The 21636-nt window shown below is 33.7% G+C and overlaps 1 long non-coding RNA gene across 1 annotated transcript; it reads right to left on the bottom strand.

Annotated features, from left to right (window-relative positions):
* Window positions 1–944: 944 nt before the first annotated feature.
* Window positions 945–12127, bottom strand: LOC107512930. Its single transcript, XR_001597438.2, has 3 exons — window positions 12053–12127; window positions 6648–9629; window positions 945–1216 (listed from the first exon to the last, which is right to left on the bottom strand). It is a non-coding gene; the product is annotated as an uncharacterized LOC107512930 (long non-coding RNA).
* Window positions 12128–21636: the final 9509 nt, after the last annotated feature.

Genomic DNA, 21636 nt, shown 5'->3' with positions numbered 1-21636 from the left:
TTTTTGCAGGACATTAAAATAAACCACTGAGACAAATCTATGAGGCAGTTTAAATAAACTGGAATTTGTAAGAACTTTCCTTTTAAACCTGGTACCTCCAGGGACTAGTAAAGGCAGTATTTTGCTCTTAGAATTAAATTCATTCTACCTTTTACTTTATAAGCAGCAGAGATTCTAGTTTCAGGGCTCTTTATTTCAGCTTCCATAACAAGCTAAACATATCTAAAAAGATAACTAGCACTGTGAGGAATGAGATATGAGAAACTGGGAAATTCATGACAAAGTTGGAATTGAAGGTTCAAATCTGACAGCCAGATAACACCCTTGTTGGAAAACTGCTACAGTTTTGTCAGTGATGGTGTCCAGTGTTATATTGAAGACACAATTCTTGTACAAAAGCCAAAAACTATTGTCCTCTCCATCAATCTTATTAACTTTCTTACATGGTGTTTGGGTTCATTGTCAAACTATATCATGTTGTGGGTAGTCTTCCAGAACCTTTCCACTACCAACAGTGGCAATGAGATATCTGATTAAAAATGCCCCCAAGAAATCAAATATTTTAATTTCTTATTAAGAACCTTAGATTCTTAATCTATAAGACATTTAAATAATATATGCAGAGTGCTATATCATAAATTTAGTATAGAGGTTTTATTTTTTCTAAAGTAAAAAAAAAGTAAAAAGAAGTTGTGAGGGAAGAAAATCAACTTTAATTTGCATGTCATAAAGAAAAAATATCTCACTGTAAAATAAAAAGCTAAAACTCTCTTTTCTTATACAACTAAGTTACATCACACAATTGGAATCTAATATTCAAATAATATGAAAAATCAGACGGTCAATTTTTTTTAAAAGAAATAAGCATTAAAAATGTAACTAAACCATTTTGATTCAACTAAGGCAAAAAGTTCTGCTTTATTTATAAAATATCGTATATTAAATCTTATTTCGCATTCTCGAGTTAAACAAGCACAAAGCTGCTAACACAAACGCATAAGAGCTTTCATGAAGGGATTCCAACAGAAGCAGGTGAACATTGGTACCATTACTTAACTGAAAGGAAGAGGAAGATGAAAGGTTTAGAGCCAAATAATGTTTGCGGCACCCAACGTATGAGGCTAATATAAACTTTCTTTTTCACCAAAGGATACTATCCACCTTACTCCCAAAGACTTGGGTGAATCAGAGTCAACACAGGTCTCTCAGCAAGATTCTGTAGGGAGATAAAGAGAATGAAAGAAAGCAAATCTTAAACTTACAACATTATTTTCAAAGAAAATATGTTGAAAGAAACTTTTCAAGCTGTTTTTCTGTTTTGTTGTTTGGTTTTGTTTTAGGGAGTGGAAAATGCAATCTCATCTTTGGGATCTAGGTTTTTTTTGTGTTCAGAGCAATGTCTCTTGTGTTCTGAATCTGCGAAGTCCTGCTGGAAACATTAAGAATTTTAGCGACAGGAATTCATCTGGAATATCTACTTCTTGTATCCCCTTAGATTTTTATAATTTCCATTTTGTGTAATCACAAAAAAATAATAAAGTTTATCATTTCATAAAGCTAACTTACTAAATTAGAGCTCATAAGCCACAGAAGATCATAATATTAACTTTCCCTGAAGTGCACCATTAATTTTTATATCGATTAGTCAAAAAGTGATGCTGAAATATATGTATAACATTTCAGAGAATTGAGATTAATTCTAAAACAGCAATTCAGGACCCAAGAACTCAGAAGTAGTTTGCAAACTCAAAATGAGTGAGAGTGAGCAAAAAATTTCGTAATTATGCTGCTCATGTATCTGTTATTCTGATCATCTGTATTCCCCACACTTGAAATTTAACTCATTAAAGTTCCCAAGCATAAAAATCTGAAAAATATAATTGTGTGTCTTTATAAATATTCACAAATGTGCACTTTATCATTTTGAGATTTTTATGACCAAATAAAGATGCTTATCTTGCAACAGTTCTGTTTGGTCTACCCTTTTCTTTCTTCAAGAGCATATTACCACAGTTTACTTGAAAAAAAAAAAAAGGCAACATCACAGAATGAAAACACCAAAAGAAATACTTTTGAAGGATGGTATAACAGAAGAGAAAGTCTCTAAATAGTCTTTATTTATCATTTTTCTCTTCTTATTCACTGGAAAAGATCCTCAGTCTCCCAAGAATCAGTTTTTGTTTATCAAGCAGATAAACAAAAGAATCCAAAATTTAGAATGTAAGAAAGATCATAAATTAAAATACCATCATGTATATTTCCAGTGGCATTTTTTTATCTAGCAGTTGGCTTCTCTATCTTTGCTAAATCTCAAAAAGAAAACTAAATCTAGATGGTCTTCTTGTAGTAAATTATGATAAATTTCTGGGAACATGGGAAAATCTTCAGCTACACTGCAACTGACATCAGGTTTTTATGAAAATCACCTAAAGTATCTAATTATAGAATTATTAAGTTGAGTAACTAATCCTAAATTCCAAGGCTTTCTAGTATTCTACTAATTATTAAAAATTATTAATAACATATTGCTGGGCATCAGTAGGCATATTTCATGCTTAGGAAGAAAGTACCTGATACACATTCAAAAAATATTTTTTAAATGAATGATGAAAAAGATACTCCTAACTTTTCTTTACCATCTACCTCCATGTCAACCAAAGTTGTGTTTTCCTCTATTGCTGTAATATAATACCTGAATTTTAAAGTAGCCTATCAAGTTCAACCATTGTCCCTTAAATATAATCTGAATTTTAAAATATAGCTAATGCAATTTACCCGGATTCACTACATATTTACTGAACACTGACTATGCAGAAAGTACTAAAAGGACATAAGAGTCAGCCCCTGGCCCCTAAGGGCTTATAAAATAGAAGAGACAGCAAGTATATTAGTAGTTATAAGGCAAGGGGAAATATAAGCACTATAAGAAAGAGAATATACAAGTGTTAACCAGGGAGCTCAGTGAAGGAGACATGGAAAAGGTGACATTTAAGATAAACTGTGAGAATAATAACAAGTCTGGAAGATGACATTAGAGAAATAGGGTACCCCGAGCATGAAAACATAATGTACTTTTTAGGTCTATCCAAAGAACTATGACTAAACTAGTTTTTTACTGAAGCAAAGGGTCAATGTTGAGATGAAGTAAGAGAGTAGCCTGAAAGTTTATGTTCAGCTTGGGGCTGAGAAGTCTACACATATTTTAGTAGGTAATAGAAAGATATTTATGGTTTGTGCCAGTCAGGGTCTGAAGCAAAAGCACATTCAAATACAACGAATAGGTGGGGTTTGATAAAGAGAATATTTCAAAAGTGTAGGCTGAGTAAGGGAAACCAATAAAAGAGTGTGAACAACATCCTTCCAGCAACAGCGGGAAGGGTTACTACCACTATTCTTGAAAAAGGACGTGGAAAAAAACATTACTGGAATGTGTAGAGAGAAGTTACAACTATAAGAAAGTTTTCCCTGACATAAGGCAAGCCCTTCTGTGGAGTAGGACAGGCAATCCATGGTGGAACAAGGAAAAAGGGAAAAAATAATCAACCTAACTCCCTGCTTGCTCCCTCCAACATCCTGCTAGTGACTCCTACTGGCTAAACCCAACTGGAAGCCAGAGGCAAGGAAGCTCATGCAGTCCCTACAGGTCTGCCTCCCAGGGCACAAAACAGAGCAAAGAAAGGAACAGAGTAAATCTGGAGGGACGGAAAGGAAATATCCTGCACAAGCCTTTGAACAAAGAGAGACAGTTCTTAGGAAACCTAGTTAAACAGGTATGGATAGAATCAACAGATGTGTAGATGAGGAAACTAAGAATATAACAGAGAAGAAGAGTAAAGAAGATCAGAAATAGAACCATGGAAGTGGAAAAAGAAGTGAAAATTTATCTTCAAAACCTTACAGTGATAAATTTTTGGGTTTCTAAAGTATTAGATGTAGGGGAAAAGGAAAGTTAGAAGTCCAAAATTTGGAATCTTGTTCCAGAGAGAACAAGGCCTTTATTAAAAATATAACTATTAAGTGCTAGATTTTAGAGTACAATATATTATATTCCAAGGTCTTATTCATAGAAATGAGATAACCTGGGGGAATGTGTACTAAGAGCAGTCCTAAAAGTCAGGCACAGTGCAGGACAGGTTTCTACCCAAGGTCACAGAAAAGAAGGAGTCCAGACCGATTTCAGGCTTCGTATCACCCATATACCCTTCCTGAAAATTCTATTTTAAAAAATAATACAGCTGCACCATCTTTCCCCCCCCACCCCCCAAAAAAATCATCCAAATAACATGTTAATAGATAAGTTATAGGAGAGAACGAATGGGAATTGTCTAACCTAGAATGCAAACTGAACAACTGTAGTAATTGTGGTTGCAAAACAAATTGTATAGCTGTAGTTCTTGAAAGAAAGGCTACACAAGGTAAAAACAGTGATTTGACAATGAAACAAATAAAAATTCAAAGAACAAAGCAAGGAGTAGAAGAAGGAGGAAGGAAGAAATGTTGATGTCAACATTTATAACGATGTGGGAACATCAAGGACTAACCAGGTAGATGAAAAGAACCATGCATCTAGAACAGGTATATCCGCATTTAGGAACTGCTACATGATAAAAATGTATTTAAAATTAGAGAAGGGGAGTGTAGATTACTCGATAAATTATTTGGGGACAATTAACTAATTTTTGGAAAATATTAACATGAGATCTGGTATCGTTTAGAAATGACTTCAACTGCAAGTAGAAGAAACCCCAATTAATAGTTGCTTAAATAAATTAGGGGCTTACATGACTGATCAATAAGAACTCGGGATAGACAGTTCAGGGCTGACAATGGCTCAACAACGCCATCCAAGACCCAGGTTGTTTTTCTTTCCACTCCACCACCATTACATTGCAGGCTATAGATGCCTGCTGCCCCTCATGACCTCAGGCCTGGGTTCCAGGCAATAGAAAAGGGAAGGGCACAGGTAAATGGGCATACCAGTCATACAGTCACTCAAATATTAACAGGAACAGCACCTGTAACTGGATTATTTTCATCTTTAGTTTTTCATGATATCTGAATTTATGCAATGTTTGTGCAATGGTTCTTGTCAAAAATAAATTATGAACCTCCTTCTATTTTTCAGAAAGATTAATTTATCAAGGAAATCATAAATCTACTAAATCAGTAAATATCCATTGCGCTGTGATTTTCAGTATTTTGAATCATCTTAAGTTTTATTTTTAATACAGACCACTTATTAGATTTCTTATGGAAAATGCTCTGTAGAGACAATCTGCTTTTATGTTCTGAACTTCTGGGAGAGCAAAAGTTATGAGTTGGCTTAGCAATAATGCTGAGTCTCTAAGAACTTTATTTAAGGCATTTAGGTAACATATGTATTTCCAAGCATCTAATTGCAAATGTCAAAAATCATTTCCAGCATAATCTTCTTAAAAGGAGAAAATATGGGCATCTGAAGAGAAAAATCAACCTACAATGAACTTTTCAACTTTCATCATTATTTTCAGATTTTGCTTAAATATTGTATTCTGCCTTAGAATATTTCCATTTTCATCATATGGATAAATATAATTTTTGAGAATTCAATACAATTATAGAGTACTAAAAAGGTTGCTGAATTTTGGAATATATAGAAATGTCTGTGCTTGAGTTAGAAATAAATCTTCACTGTTCCCTAAACTAAAATGGTTCCGATGATTAACTTATACCACATATTAAGGATTTTAATCAGGTTAATTATATTATAATGTGTAGGCTAGTTATACTAACACTGGTGGCAGAAAAGTACTTAAAGTGCAAAAGAAGAAAATGGTATTCAATGTTGGGTGACAGATTTTTCTTTATTTCCGATCTTCGAAGGACTCAGGAAAGCTATTTTCCACATGCTGTTTCCTAATGAATTAATTCATAGCCCACTCTAGACAACCTCTCAATGGTGAAGAAAGAGGGCATCGAACTAGTCTACCCTCCAGCCCCTAGCATGCCACTCAAAGTCATTCCTTTAAACAGAAAGAGGTTGAAAACTGTCGTTTCTTTTTCCCTTTATTGTCTTCTCCACCTATAAGATTGTGTTCGGTTCATAAAAAGAACAATTTGCTACATTAACCAAAACCAGTTCTGTTATCACTTTATTGTTAGTCTGAATCCTAGCTCTCAGGAGATCCGTGATTTTTAACATGTCACTAACCTCTTTGGCCCTCAGTTTCCTCACTAGTAAAATAGGTGCCATTGTGAAGATTAAGAAAGATCATGTTTCATTAGTGTCTTGTACATAATAACATTTAATATATTTTAGCTGTAATATATATTATATATTATAATACATTATATTACTATTCTATTATTAAAATTTAATCTATTTTTTAAGATGCCTACATTCTTGTCCAGCTTTCTCAATGAAACCATCACCCCATAAGGTGATTTCAACAATCTACTTTTGCTGATTTCTTAAGACTTCTTATCTGTATTCCTTATTTGACAATGAAATTATATCCTATCTTACAAGTCAGCTTTCCCATGTTCTCCCATGAGAAGATCTTACTTTTATAGGATCCAATGACTTGCCCTAGTTCTAACCAAAGTAAGAGAAATACATGCTGTAATCTAATCGCCCCTGTGGTCTGGAATACTTCTGCACACCATACTTTGTATAAATGGATGAGTTCCATCCAAATTGCTTAACCACTCAGTGGATTTCCTTTGGGTTCAGGCCTCGGTTTTCTTATATGTAAACCCAGGTGTTCAGAGCATAGAATCGTTCCGTGATCCCAGCCTTGTTGGTTTGTGTCTGTCACCGTCCTCTCAGTCTTCTCTCCTGAAAGAGATGAGGTTATTCCAACTTCCTGCTTCCACAACTCAGTCACAGGTAAAAATTATGTTAAAAATGTGCTGATCACCTAAGGTCAGAACATATATCCCAGCAATGCCTATTCAAGTTTCCTGGGTTTCTAAATTCTCTCTGTCATACCCCATCCCCCATATTAGACCTCCCTTGATATAGCTACATTGCAATTTCATTGTCATGACCTTTGGGTGTTATATACTTACCTAGTCCACAAGCTCAAGGCCAGGCCTTCAGCCTGATGAAAGAAAGGTTTGAGATTATACAGACTTTATGAAGAAGTAACAAAGTTTATATTTTATCATAATGAGAAGTGCGTGAGGATTTTTAAAAGGGAAGTGATGTAACACGATTTGCTTTTTTGGTAGATCCCTCTGAGTGCAGCAGGAAGACATCTGGATAATATCTTTCTATTATAAACATCAAACCAGTTATGAAAGGAAGGAGAATCCTTAAAGCAGAGGCCCAAAATGGCTCTCAGAGAAAAAAAGTCTGATGTTAGAAGTGATGTGCAAGTGGAGAGAAATGGAAGAAAAATGTTGTAGAGGTAGTATCAACAGAATTTTAAGATTACTTGAATATATCGGGGGCTAAAAGAAATAAGAAAGGTTAAATAAGTTGCCTAAGGTCAAAAATCACATACTTTCTTGCCTCATCAACTCGATTGTGGTTTTTTTGTTTGTTTTTTGTTTTTTGTTTTTGTTTTTGTTGTTTTGATGGCAGGGTCAATCCCAAATGTTTTCATGCACACTTTGGTGACAAGTAAATATGTATTCGATTAACTAACAAAGAATCGATAAGTCTGCTATGTTATCTGCCACAAGTCTTGTATACAAGGAATTCTCTTACTGAAATTTAGAACCTGAGCTGTGAGGAAATTTTAGCCAGTTTTTCCAGTTTTGCATGAAAAGCGACACTGACAAAAATTGTGCAGATGCCTGGAAACTAGAATACCAATTTACTTACAGTTTTAGAAGGTAATATGCCGGTCCTTCTTTATGTTATTATTAATCATTAGAGTTAATCTGGATGATTCTCAAACTTTAGTGAGTATGAAAATCATCTGTAAGATTTTTTAAAATACAGATTTCTGGGCTCGGTTTCTGATTTAGTTGGTTAGACTACAGTCCAAGAAATCACTCCGAGATCCACTATGTTAGAACAATTTTTCCAAAATATTAAGTATAAAAATCACTTATAACACTTATAAAAAATATAGAGTCCCAGACTCTGCCTCTAATCTACTGAATCAAAGAGTACAAGGGAGGAGTGCGGAAATACAAATTTTTTTTTTAAGTGTTTTATGTGATTCTTGCAATCAGCCAAGTTTGGGACACAGACTGCCTAAAACTATCCTATGAGGTGGATACAATTATTATTCTTATTTTACAAAAGGAAAAAGAGAGGCATAGCAAGCTTCAGTACTAATAAATGGCAAAGCTTTAAACCTTCCACTAGAGGACTTAAGTCATTGTTCAGGCTCCTTATAAAATGTTTCTAATGGTGGCTATTTTGGTAACAAGGCTTTATCTTACTTTTAGTAGCTCTAAAACTTGGAAAGCTGCACATTGAATGAATGGTTAGAACCACATCCTATAAAATAATGCTATGCTTACATAAAATTAAAAAACAGTGGAGAACAACAAACATAAAAATAATAAAAAACCCAGTCAGTTCAACCAACCAATGAAATGGAGGATGGCAGAATCAAATCATCATTTAAATGAATTGACTAGAAATTTAAATAAAAATTTTCAACTCAGTACCTCTTCAAAAGCTTTCAAAAGAATAGATATTGACTTTAATACCAAAAAGATATTTTATAATGTATTTTATAACTGGTTTGATATTCATGATAAAGATATAATCCAGCTGTTAAAAGCCTTAAAGGTGACTTATAAGTTGCTTTACTAGATATTCTGAGATTTTTTTAAATGAAATATCACCGTTTTCAGCAGAGCTATTACATACATGACTGTCCTTAAAATGTTTTCCTCTGAATTGTTCCATAATTACATTGAATAATTTTTGAAGATACAATATATTAAATTATTTGATTATAAACTTATATAAATAATAATGGCTAATGTTAAGTACTTTACAGGCAATAAAACCAGACCTATCTGGGTCTGCAGTTAACATGCTTAACCACAATGTTATGCTGTTTTTGGTACTCTGAATAAAAAATTTATATCCTCATTTCACTTTTTTGAATTTGTCATCTCCATTCGTTATTATTTGCAATAATAGAAGCATATTCTAGATGGAATGGACACAATAAAGAAGAAAAATAAATTAGAATAATCTCTCAGAGGAAGAAATACTTAGTTTGAGCCATGCCTAAGTAGACAAAAAAGGAACAGGTGGCCATTACAGTTACAGGAGATAGAAAACTGACTTACAATTATTTTTCAAAGAGCAAACCTACATGGACAAGCAAATTTTGCCTGAACATTCTGAAAATTTTTTTAATATAAGGCTTGCTACAATGCTTTCCTTGAGTTCAATAGATAATGATTTTTGGCATTCAGCCCCACATTCATCCTTGAGTTATAGAACTGCAGTGCCAGTTGAAATCACTGCCTCTCAAAAATGGAGTGCAAAATCTGAATGGATTCAGAAGAATCTGAGAAAATTAAATTCCCATTCCCACTGTGCTTCTCTTACCAGTTAAAGTAGACCTTCTTCCCATCTCCCATTTCCTGCTTAAAGATCCTGAAATGACCCTGAAATGCCCAGAGGATGCCAATTCCCCTCAGTTTTTCATTTCCTCACTGAAAACACACTGACATAGGTAGAATAGCATTTTAATAGTAAAAAATAATAATAACAACAAATTTCAATAGCTTTACAATGCTAAGTACACAACATGTTTATAATAAATATTTGTTGAAGAAATAGTTAGACAGAGGCTTGGATAAACCCATAAAGTATCAAATTCATACTCTGGTAAGGCATATTATAGCAAGAATCTAATAGGCCCCAATATTTTCTTCCTAAGCTCATTTTTCTATGTCTGATCTGATTAAAAGCAAGATAAGTACATTTACAAATGTTGAATCTCATTTCTGAACAGAAAAATCTCCTTATTTTCAATTAATAAAAAAGAAGAATAAAGACAGATTTCTCTAATACAAGAAAAGCCCTAAATTAAAATTTATTAATTCTACCTACAACTTCTTTTTATTTTCTGAAATAATTTTTAAATTTTTATCAAAGCAATATTGTGAATATAGTTAAAAATAAAATGAGATCGAAAGACTCATAAGGAACACCTATCCCCCTTACTCTCTAAGGGGAAACACTTGGTAAATCCTATTGCTATTTATTTTGGGAGATCACATCAAATCTCAAAATACTTTTAGGCAACTTTTTAAATTTAACTATTTTACATTTTACGTATTCACTACTATAATGTATGAGTATTTAGATCTCTTCTCCTACCCGCCCTCTGTCTATTCTCTATCTTTCTCTCAACGCAGTTACATAGAGTTTTGTTAAATGGTTAACCTCTGTTTACACTTTTAAGAATTTGCGAAGCCAAGAACCTGACAGTGATTACATATCCTTTCCTGTACAGATTTCCTGAAGTTTCTCACTGTTTTACCTTTCTTCATAAAATTTATTTTTTTTATAATAATCTTCCTTTTTTTAAGGTTCAGTAGAACAGATCCTCTATTATGAAATCTTTATTATTCCAGAGACTTTCCTCTTTGAGTCTTCTGTCTTCCTGCTGCAAACCAGGCTGTTTTTCAGACTTATTTTTTGACTATCATCCTAAGGATTTTCTCCCACCATGCTTCTGGATCCCATCCTTCCTCCTGTTAGTTTACTTTTTCATTTTGTTAGAGTATATTCTCATCGAACTTCATTGAGAAATAAAAGTTATGAAGGGAAGATACATGATTGCATATTTAAAAATAAATTCGATCTACCCCTCCACTTGAATTACAGTTTGTCTGAGTATAGAATACTTAGTTGAAAGTCATTTTTTATCAAACTTCTGAAGACTACATTATTGCTACCTTCCTAGAACATCCTAGAACAAATTCCTGGCATATATTTGGCACTCAGCAAATATTTGTTGAGTGTATGAATGAATGAATGTGATACTTTTTCAAAATTCTTTTTAATTCTCTTCTGTTTCCTTCCATATTTCCATCTTTTTCTTTCTTTCATTGTTAAAGTCCCCACTTCACCACCACAAAATATATACCGATCCTCCTTTGCCTATTCATATTTTAAAAAGAGGCTCTAAAAAGCTGATTTGCGGGTACTATCCACGTGAGTGTTTCTCAAAATATTGTCCTCAGCATCACCTGGGGGCTTGTTAAATACGCAAATTCGCTGGCTTTATCTCATCCTTAGTAAATCAGAAACTCTGAAGATGGGACCAAGACATCTGTGTTTTTATTAACCCTCCAGGTGATCCTGATGCACACAAAAGTTTGAGAACCGCATAGTTAAGACCACGACTGGCATCCATTGTTTTTGCATTACCTGGAAAGGAGTGAGCATTTACACAGGGAGAGCTTTTCTATGGGGCCGTTTAATTTCTTCAGTGAAGAAAACTTGGATCTCCTGCCCTGAGAGTAGATATCTATCTAACTGTTACCGTTCTGTGGAATGGTTGAGCCTGGGACACAGTGAGCCATGATTCTGATACGATATCAAGATGGACAAAGTGACTCTTAGATCTCTAGAACTGCTATAATTTTCGAACAAGGATCCATTGTTCCAGTTCTCTGAGAGATCTGGCTGTTTGGGCCACTAATTCCGGTTCTTCTTTCTTAGACATGTATCCTTTCCAGACTCATCACTGCAAGAGCCTGACAAATACAGTTTGAAATTATAAACACTCCAGTTCATTTCACAAAGTACATTTTGCATGTTTTCTTAAATGACCACTAGGTGGCACTTTCCGTTCTACTTATAATTACTGTGGTCTCTTACGGAACCTCCTCAAGATCTTGTGAGAAAATGGTTGCTCCTTGGTAACTCATTTAGTCTTTGGTGACTCATTCAATTACTCATTCAGTTTTGCTGTATGAGTAAAGAGTTGAATAATGTCTTGTAATTGTGCACCACTCTCTCACAAGTTGCATCTATTTTTACTCTGCCCAGAGAGAAATCTGAATACTAAATTCCAAATTCAACAAAATACAACACAATTATCTTAATCTACTGTTTCAGTAAAATGTTACTAACCTTTTCTCTCTGAGGATATATTCCCCCCTTGCAGCAGGATCTAACAATATGAAGTTCAAAAGTTAAAGATGGCTCCTACCAAAAAAAAAAAAAAAAGCCTTTATTTCCCCTTTTAACAATGATCCTTGATATTTTTATAAAATTTTTGTTCTTAAAAGTTTAAATAGTATGCAAATTAATATTTCATTGATCATTGAAGAATTTTTTCCTATTTAAAAAGATTTGCTAAAGATTTGTCTTCAAAATTTTCCTATGTATCTAAATTTTGTTCATCTTTTAAGAATCATCTCATGCTTTAGCTCTTGACAAATCTCTCCCTACCCTAAGCTGAATTAGGCACCCCTCTTCAGTGCTCTGCATACCTCTCATATAGCACTAACCACACTGGCTTAGAATTATATTTTTGTGAATTATACCCTCCTTAAAGAGCATAGTCGTGTCATAATCATTTCTATATCCTATTTCTACAGTACACAGTGGAATGTCTAGTTATATTTTTATTTGTAAAGCATTATAGGCCCTTAATTATTTGATCAGAAAGACTATTTGATCTTTTAATTTGTTTTCTTAAGAAGTCAGCAATCCAGTTAACTTATAAAGTATATTATAAAATAATGCTAGTTAATAGAGGGCAGGACTGGGAAAGAAAAAATAAGCTGACTAGAAACGGACTTGGATCTTGCATAAATAACAGGTTATGTGGTTGCTTCCTGTCTCCTATAATGCCGTGGAGTCTCTTGAAATAAATGAGTTTGGTCATTTTGAATTTTTTCTTAAAACCCTCACCTGTGCCATTTGTTTGTATCTTACTTCAATGACATATATTTTTATAACACGAAGCAGTACAAACACTCATATAGTTGCTGCAGTGGTCCAAAAATTGAACAGCATTGAAAGGCCAGGCAAACAAATTATAATCACTGGCATACGAATTATCACCCAATTGCAGCTTCACAAAGTGAAATATAAATGTGCTTCTTTCGAACCTCAGCAAGTTATCTATTATTGGATTAGGGGACTTTAGCTATTTTTAGAGAAATGAATAGAGACCTTCTAAGTAGAAGTAGTAAAATCCAATCTCAATAGAAAAGGGAATTTTACGTTGAATGATTTTTTAACATTTCAGAAGATGAACTGTGAGGAAAAAACTACCAGATGACTAAACACAAAGAGAAAATATCATTAATTACTCCATCCATGTTTTATCAGATAAAAAATGCTGAACCTGTCCGAAGAGATGCTAAAGGAAGACAAGACATTAACCAGTCTTCTTGCTTGGCCAGAAGAAAAATTCCAGCTTTCAGTGTATAAAAACGTGTGAAAGTGACCCAGAAAAGACCCTCTCACTGGAATATAGCCCAGCTTTCCACTTCTTGTACCGGCTTCCAGGCAGCGTGACAGCAAAACAAGACGAGAACCAGAACTGAACTGGGGAGAAAAGAGAATGAAGAATGTGAGTAATCAGGACTTTACTTCTGTTTATATGAAACTTCCCTTCATCAAGCTCTTCTCAACAGTTTGTCTAGCATGAACCTACAAAGAGTAAAACTATAAAATAAAATAAACTCCTTATTTAGTTTTAATCATGTCTTCACGAAGAGGCTAAATAGGCAGCTTTAAATAACATCTTCGTTCATTTCTCTGCATTATATTGTTTGGAGGGAAAGCAGTGGACAGTATAATCTCCATTCTGGGATAGCTTTCGGTCTCCTGAATGACAGGAAAGCTGTGTCTGTTAGTTATAAAAATTAGAAGGCTCATAAACCGTGGGTTCAAGTCCCAGTGCCGACATGACTTTGAGACTTGGGCGAGTCATCCTATGAGCTTTCATATCTCCTAAAATAGTAATGATGAGAATAACTACTTCACAGAACTGCCGCGTGAGTCAGAAAAGGTAATATTAATAACAGCCAAAATTTATAACCTTGGAATAAATGTCCAGAGAATAATTGTTCATTGAGAATTAGAACCCTAGACTGCTCTAACTGCTTTAATCAAAAGAACTCTTTCTTTGACAACAACCTTTTTTTTTTTTTTGAAAACAAAAAATGAAAAGGAGAGAGGGAAAAATAGATTCAGTCATAAGTCTAATGTACCCAAGAAAAGGTAGTCATAGCCTGGCAACAAAAGTCACAAAAAGCCAGTGTTTTGCCAGGGAAGAATAGGATAAATGGCAGATTGGGGCTTTTTATTCAAAATGTATGCCATTGGGTGTGCATTCCTGAAACCTAACTTACAAGTTTTCTTCAAAAACTCTTGAGCCTCACCCTCCAATTGCATCCACCACTCACAAATGTTACCATATTTATTGATATTTAATGACAAATTAAAAAACCTATATAACTGTTTTAATAACAAATTTTATATAATTTCTCAAAAATTTCGATGATTTTTAAATTTTGTGATTAAACAGTTTGTAAGATATATTTGTTAAACTTAACTTTATTTTATTTATAATAAATATTTATTATAGAAAATAAAATTCCCTTACTTAATAACTAAACTCAGTCTTGTGTTAATTAATCCACTATTCTGTACCTAGTCTCTGAATTTTCCTGAAAATAGAAAATATATGACCGGATATTCTACACATTCTCCCAGTAACCTACTTGAAATTAAAGAATACCACTGCAAAGTGCTAATCTCAATGCATCTTGAAGCTTGTCTTTGACTTTTAGAATCCTGTTTTTGTAAAATTATGTTTTTTATTCTCTCACATGGCATAATAGCTAAGATACCAGATTACAGAGTCAGACTGCCAAGTTTCAAATTCAAACTTCGTATTGACTGCTTGTGTGACCTTAGACAAGTTACTTAGCCTCTATGTATCTCAGTTTTCATGTCTGTAAAATGGAAATATACATAGTACTTACTTCCTAGGGTTATTGTGAAAATTAAATGAGTTTATATATGCTAAGCACTTAAAACAGTTCCTGACACATTTTAAGCTATATAAGAATTTGTTATTTTCTCCTTATCCTATTTGTCCATCCACCTTTACACACATTTGTATAAACGGATCTCTGAAATTATGTTCATTTAAAATATTAATGAATATTTCTACTTGGTAAGATATTTAGTATACTTTTCCTTCTTTGTAAATTTTTATAATGCCTTTTTTTTTATAGTATGTATGTGCCACTTATACAAACACAACAAAGACTTATTTTGTATATAAATAAGGTAAGTTTGGAAAAAAAACAAAACAGGCACAAGATAGCCAAAACATTTTTCCATTAAAAAATAACTGATAAGAAAGTGAGCTTTTTGGATACAAAAATATGCTATAAATTTATAGTACCAAAAGAAATTATTAAAGTAAAAATAGATAAAGAAATCAATGAAACCAAATAAATTACCCAGAAATAGAAGCATGTGTATATGAGATTTCAGTCTGTGATAAAGTTGGCCTATCATATCAGTTGGGGAAAAAAACAATTTATTTGACAAATGGTGTTGGAGGCTTTGGGAAAAAAAATAAGTCAGATTTCTATCTCATATCACATGGAAATTTTAAATTGATTAGAAGTTGGCATTTTACAAACAAAAATATAAAAATCTCTAAAAAAAAGGAGATTGTATTAGTTTCCTATTGCTGCAATAACAAATTGTCAAAAACTTTGTTACTTAATATAACATAAATTTGTTCTCCCAAAGTTCTGGCGTTCAAAGTCTGAAATCGGTCTCACTGGGCTAAAATCAAGGGTCAAGTTCTTTTCTGAAGTTTCTAAGAAAGATTGCCAGCAGATCTGACCAGTAATTTATCATTTTAATCACTGAACTCTTCTACATCTGAAGATATAAATCAATATAATTCTTAAAAAAAGAAACGAGATGAGAAACTTGGAATTGTAATTTAATATTTATAATATTTAAAGAATGTTGTATATGTGCACAGATAAACAATAGAAAATAGAGCCTGAGAAAGGATACATCGATGTATACATGCATTGTCATCAGTTACATCCAAAAAAATGAGTAGGTAAAGAGGTACCTTAACAATTTGCTCATATATATTTGCCTTTTTGAGTTTATTTGTTTTAATTAAGTTTACTGGGATAACATTGGTTAATATAATTATATAATTTTCAGGTGTACATTATAATTTGACATCTGTACATTCTATTGTGTGTTTACCACTCAAAGACAAGTTTCCTTCAGCTACCATATATTTGATCCCTTTTACCCACTTCGCCCTCCCCCGGGCCGCCTGTAGATGACCCCTTTTACTCCATCTATCTCCTCCCTCTTCCCCTACTCCCTACCCTCTGGTAACCACTAGTCTATAGTCCAAGCCCATGAGTCTCTGTTTGTTTGTCCTGTTCATTGGTTGCTTTTAGGTTTATATCCCACATATAAGTGATATAATTTGATTTTCAACTTTTTCTATCTAGCTTATTTCACTTAGCATGAAAACCCATATCTGAAAAGATATTTGCACACCAATGTTCATAGCAGTTTTATTCACAGTGGCCAGGACATGGAAGCAACTGAAGTGTCCTATGATAGATGATTAGATAAAGAAGCAGTGGTACACATATACAATGGAATATTACTCAGCCATAAGAGATGAAATACTGTCATTTGTGACAACATTGATGGACCTTGAAATAGTCATGCTGACTGTCATATTTTTTTATTCTATGAATCCTACAAAGAATATATTTGTGTGTTGCTTATATAAGTTTTAAACAGAAAAAAATGAGATTGACATAGATATAACAACATAAAAATATGGCAAAGATAAATTAATTTTTAAAATGTTATTGAACAATTTTTATAGAATCATAAGTAAATGTATGTACAGATATGTATTCTGTAGATACATGTGTGTGTGTCTGTACAGATTAGTATGATTATCTCTGGAAAAGGTCGGGGGGTTGAAAAATGGAAGAGACAGTCAATATTTCAGTATTGTTTAAATTTGTATAATATGTACGTATTATTTGGTAATTTTAAATTAAATTTAAAATATCTAATCCAATGCTCCCTTGAAGTTAAACTCTAAAATCTACCTGGAATAAAATGCTGGATGGTACTCTGGATTAAATAAATGACAATGACAACTTGAATTTACCAACCCAAATATTCATTTAAATTCCATTTTTAAGCAATTCTTATTCATTCTATGATATGTGGTTTCTCAGTTCTCTTCCAGGTCCTGAGTGGACTGAAATGCCTTTCCTCTTGAGTAGATATTATATAACACAACAATTTTAAATATACCTATACTTCCTAGACTTGATTAAGTGTGGGCACAGAGAAGCTATTTTATTAAAGTGTTAAGGCATAAAAAATCAATCAAAGTTAAGATAAAACTTTACCTATTATTCATAGCCGTCCTTAACTTCCCTTAAACCAAATTTTCCAACTTTTTTTCCCTTTCAAAAATTTTATAGTTCTTTTGGTCAGCTCAAAGCTACTGTTTACGCATAGTTAATCACCCCAAGCCAAGACTGCAGGGTATAGTTGTACACATTGTGCCCTGTAGAGGGCATCTGGCCAGTGGAATGAGTGGGAACCTGCCAAGGAGGTGAGGAGTTCATGCTTATCAACTCTGGGACAGACAAGGCAACCTCCCTGACCCCAGCCAAGACTGAACTTGCTCTCCTATGAATATTTGTGATTCATTTACCATATTTTATAGCACACTCATTTATTGACTTTGTTTTCTCCCTGTTTTATAGTGAAATCTCTTGAAGATGGGAAGCTGCATTTTGTCATCCTTCCAAGTGCCTAGAACTGACGCCTACGATTTAGCAAGAAATACCTGATAAGTGAAAGAATTTATATGTGTGCCATGAAACATTGAAGTAGCATAAACCTTTAGGATTGCTGCATTTCTATTAATATATAAACTTAATTTTCACTATAACTGAGGATCTCAATATTATAGCAGCATCTATCTGCCAAAACTCTGAGCTAAGTAGGTCATGAAAATGGTGTAGGCCATACCCAACTTACAAAAGAGCAAAAAAAGGCATATTTTGAACCCTAAACTGAGACCAAAATATAATCATTTGTTAAAATGTAAAGTATTTTGCCTCTTGAATATATAAGCAAGCCAGATAAGGGAAATGAGCATTCTAACCTAATAGCAACACAGGACTGGAACAATTTAAAGAGAAGCACAATAACTTGCATATAAAGGCAAATTAATTCCAAAAAATACGGAATTCAATAGACGTTCAATTCTGGCATTCAAAATGTTCTGTGAAATAAATAGACACTTCACCCAACTTTCTATCTGGGTTCTGCTAATAGGTCATTCTCCCTAAGATGTATGCTACGATTCCAATCAACAAGTACCATGAAGCAGGAGACTGCTCCCATCTGTAGTCTACATTCAAAGCTGGATGTGTAGATTTAGCTCCAAAGATTGGACTACTAGAAACTATCTAGTCAATAAACTTCAAGGATTATATTTTATTACCTCAATCAGTTTAAAAATCTCAGCACCTTTGCTGCCAGCTTTTTTGTGCAATGTGTTTGTGAATGTTTGGCAAATCAATAACTATGGATCGATCTCAATGCTTGATCTTGAGTTTTAGTGTTCTGGGATTTAATACCAGGATATCAGGTGATTATAAAATGGCAAGAATGAAAATTATTTGGAAAGAAACTAAATCTGCCTGCTTGTCCATAGTCGAAATGCCCATGTTGAATTGCAATCTATTGATAATGGTGAGAATCTTACTTGATTGTCAACTTTATTCCTTATTGGCAAGATTACCTAGGAAATGGGCTCAGAATTTCCAGACTTCTACCATTTAGGACCCAAATCTAGCCTGAACTTGGTTTCAAAGAGCTCAATTACCTAGTTTGCATCATGGGGGTAGTTTATTGAAAACCAAAGTCACTGAGGACGTATCGTATTGATTTCACTATATTTAAACATAAATAAGCATATAAAATAAATTGTATTCTGAACAAAAATGAGAAACAAACAGAGACTCATGGACGTGGACAATGGACTAGTGGTTACCAGAGGATGGGGGAAGAGGGGAGGGGAAGGTAGATGGGGAAAAATTTAAATAATTTCTTCAATTAAAATAATTAATTAATTAAAATAATAATAATGAATTTTTAACACACAAAAAAATGGCAAATTCCTGCAAAGGCCGCAACTAGGTCCCTGGACTCAATTCCTTGGTACATGTGAGTCTGACAAAAGGGGTGATCAATGGCTCATGGAGTACTACCTACCTATGAGAGAAGCGGGCAAAGTTTCTCTGATTCCTATATTGAGTCTACAATCTTCTCACTGCTCACCCTCTCTGGGATCTTTCTTTTCTTAGATACCTGGATTTTGATACTTGATATTGTCCAGGGCATGGAGTAAGTCAATAGATAAACTAATTCTTATTAAGGTATTTATTACTAAAACATTACGCATTCTTTCCCTCTCATATCCCTAAGCCCAATTTTAATGTTAATGATACTTCAACCCTTCCCCAATGCCACATCTTTCCCTGTATTTTCTGTTTCCCAAGACTCATTCTTTCACGATCACTTTACTCTTCAGTACTTGATATTTAGGAGAATCTCAACAGCACCTCCTACAATTCTTCCCTTCTTTCTGCTCCAGACTAACCCAAGTGTTGAATTCATCCACTTTTCCTTGATTTCTACTGAGGGGCATCTCTTATATAGCAGACTTTACTTTAGGTTCAGGGAAATGCATCAGGTTTATATTAATACAACATGAATAAACTCAAATTGAATATTAGGCTAACCTGTTTTTAAAAATAGTCCCTCAGCTTCTTTCTACCTACTTGAGAAACCTTGGTATTGCTGCTCGGTTGGTTTATTTTCTCCCTCTGTTACTCCTACATAATTGTCATGGGCAATTCCTCTGTCTCTGGCCCACCAAGTTTCTCTCTCTAGCCCCTATACCCTAATTGAGACCTCCCTTTTCATATCTTATGGCCCATTGGTCCACATGGGTTGCTTCCAGTGGGCCATCAACTGTCCTCCACCTCTGTAAGAAAAAAGGACCAATGGGACATTATTTCTGCGCTGATATGAAGCATGACATCCCTTTGCTAGAGTCAGTTTCAGTTCCATGTAACAAATTTTCCCCTGTAACTGTGCTTATCCTTTAATACTTAGCGCAAGTTTACCTCCCCTGGATAAATTTCTCTGACTCCTAGCCCCAAAACTCCCTGACCCACTCTTATTCCCATGAATGTAAAGTGTTTTTTTCTCACAGTGTATAAAAAATACATATTTCATAAACCTCTTCTTCCCTAGGAGACTATATGCTTCTCCAGGGAAGAAATTAAGTCATGTATTTTTTTAATTCTCCATTTTCTAACATAATACCTGCAATATAATATGTGCTTAATAAATGTTTTCTGAACTTTTAAATCTCAGAAGTGTTTACATGTTGACAGTAGGTATTAAATATTTAATCCCTTCTTAAACTTTCACACCTAATCATTCATCAAATTTAGTTCAAATATTATCCTTTCTATTAAACTTTCCCTGAGTTCCCACAGTGCTTTATTCATATCTTTATTATAACAATATAATCTTTTCACATAAATTGTGCTAAGCACAGTTTTAATATAATTGCAACCAACTAGACACTGGGCTCCTTAGTGGAAAGAACCGTGTCTACTTTATGACAATGTCTCAAGCTACCCTTCTATCATGATGTCCAGATCATGAGTGGTGTTCTTTAGATATTAATTTAAAAAAAAAAAAGAGAGAGAGATAGAAAGAGAGGGGAGGAGAGAGGGAGGAAAAGATGGAGGGTAAAAGAGAAAAGGTAAGAGTTTGCAATCAATAGAATATTATTCAGCCATGAGAAAGGAAGATACCCTGCTGTTTGCAACAACATGGATAAACCTTAAGCACACACACTAAGTAAAGTAAGTCAGAAAGAGAAAGACAAGTACTATATGTGAAATCTGAAAAAAAAGCCAAACCCGTAATATGATAAATATTGCTTCAATAGTAATCGTATTGCAATACATAAATGCATCAAAGTAACAGGATGTAAACCTTAAATTTACAAATTGTAACATGTCAAATTTATTAAATAAATTAATTAAATTCAATTTTTATTAAATTTTTTGGGGTATATTGGTTAATAAAATTATATGAGTTTCAAATGTAAATTCAATAATACGTCACATGTGTATTGTATTATGTGCTCACCACACAAAGTTAAATTTCTTTTTGTCACCATATGTTTGAATCCCTTTATCTTATCTACTCCCCATACTTTTTCTCTGGTAACTACTGAAACTATCGTCTGCGTCTATGAGTTTTTGTTTGCCTTGTTGCTTTCAGTTTTATATCCCACATATGAGTGAAATCATATGGCTCTCAACTTTTTCTGTCTGACTTACTTTGCTTATATGATTATCTTGAGATCCATTCATGTTGTGGCAAATGGCAGTATTTCATCCTTTCTTATGGCTGTGTAATATCCCATTGTATATATGTACCACGTCTTCCTTATTTAATCCTCTATCAAAGGGCACTTCAGTTGTTTCCATGTCTTGGCCACTGTGAAGAATGCTGCAATGAACATAGGGTGAATATGTCTTTGTAGATAAATGTTTTCAAATTTG

This window comes from Rousettus aegyptiacus, unplaced genomic scaffold, assembly GCF_014176215.1.
Source record: "Rousettus aegyptiacus isolate mRouAeg1 unplaced genomic scaffold, mRouAeg1.p scaffold_m13_p_1, whole genome shotgun sequence".
Taxonomy (NCBI): domain Eukaryota; kingdom Metazoa; phylum Chordata; class Mammalia; order Chiroptera; family Pteropodidae; genus Rousettus; species Rousettus aegyptiacus.
The sequence above is the reverse complement of the archived record's forward strand: the minus strand, read 5'-3'. Positions and strand labels throughout refer to the sequence as shown.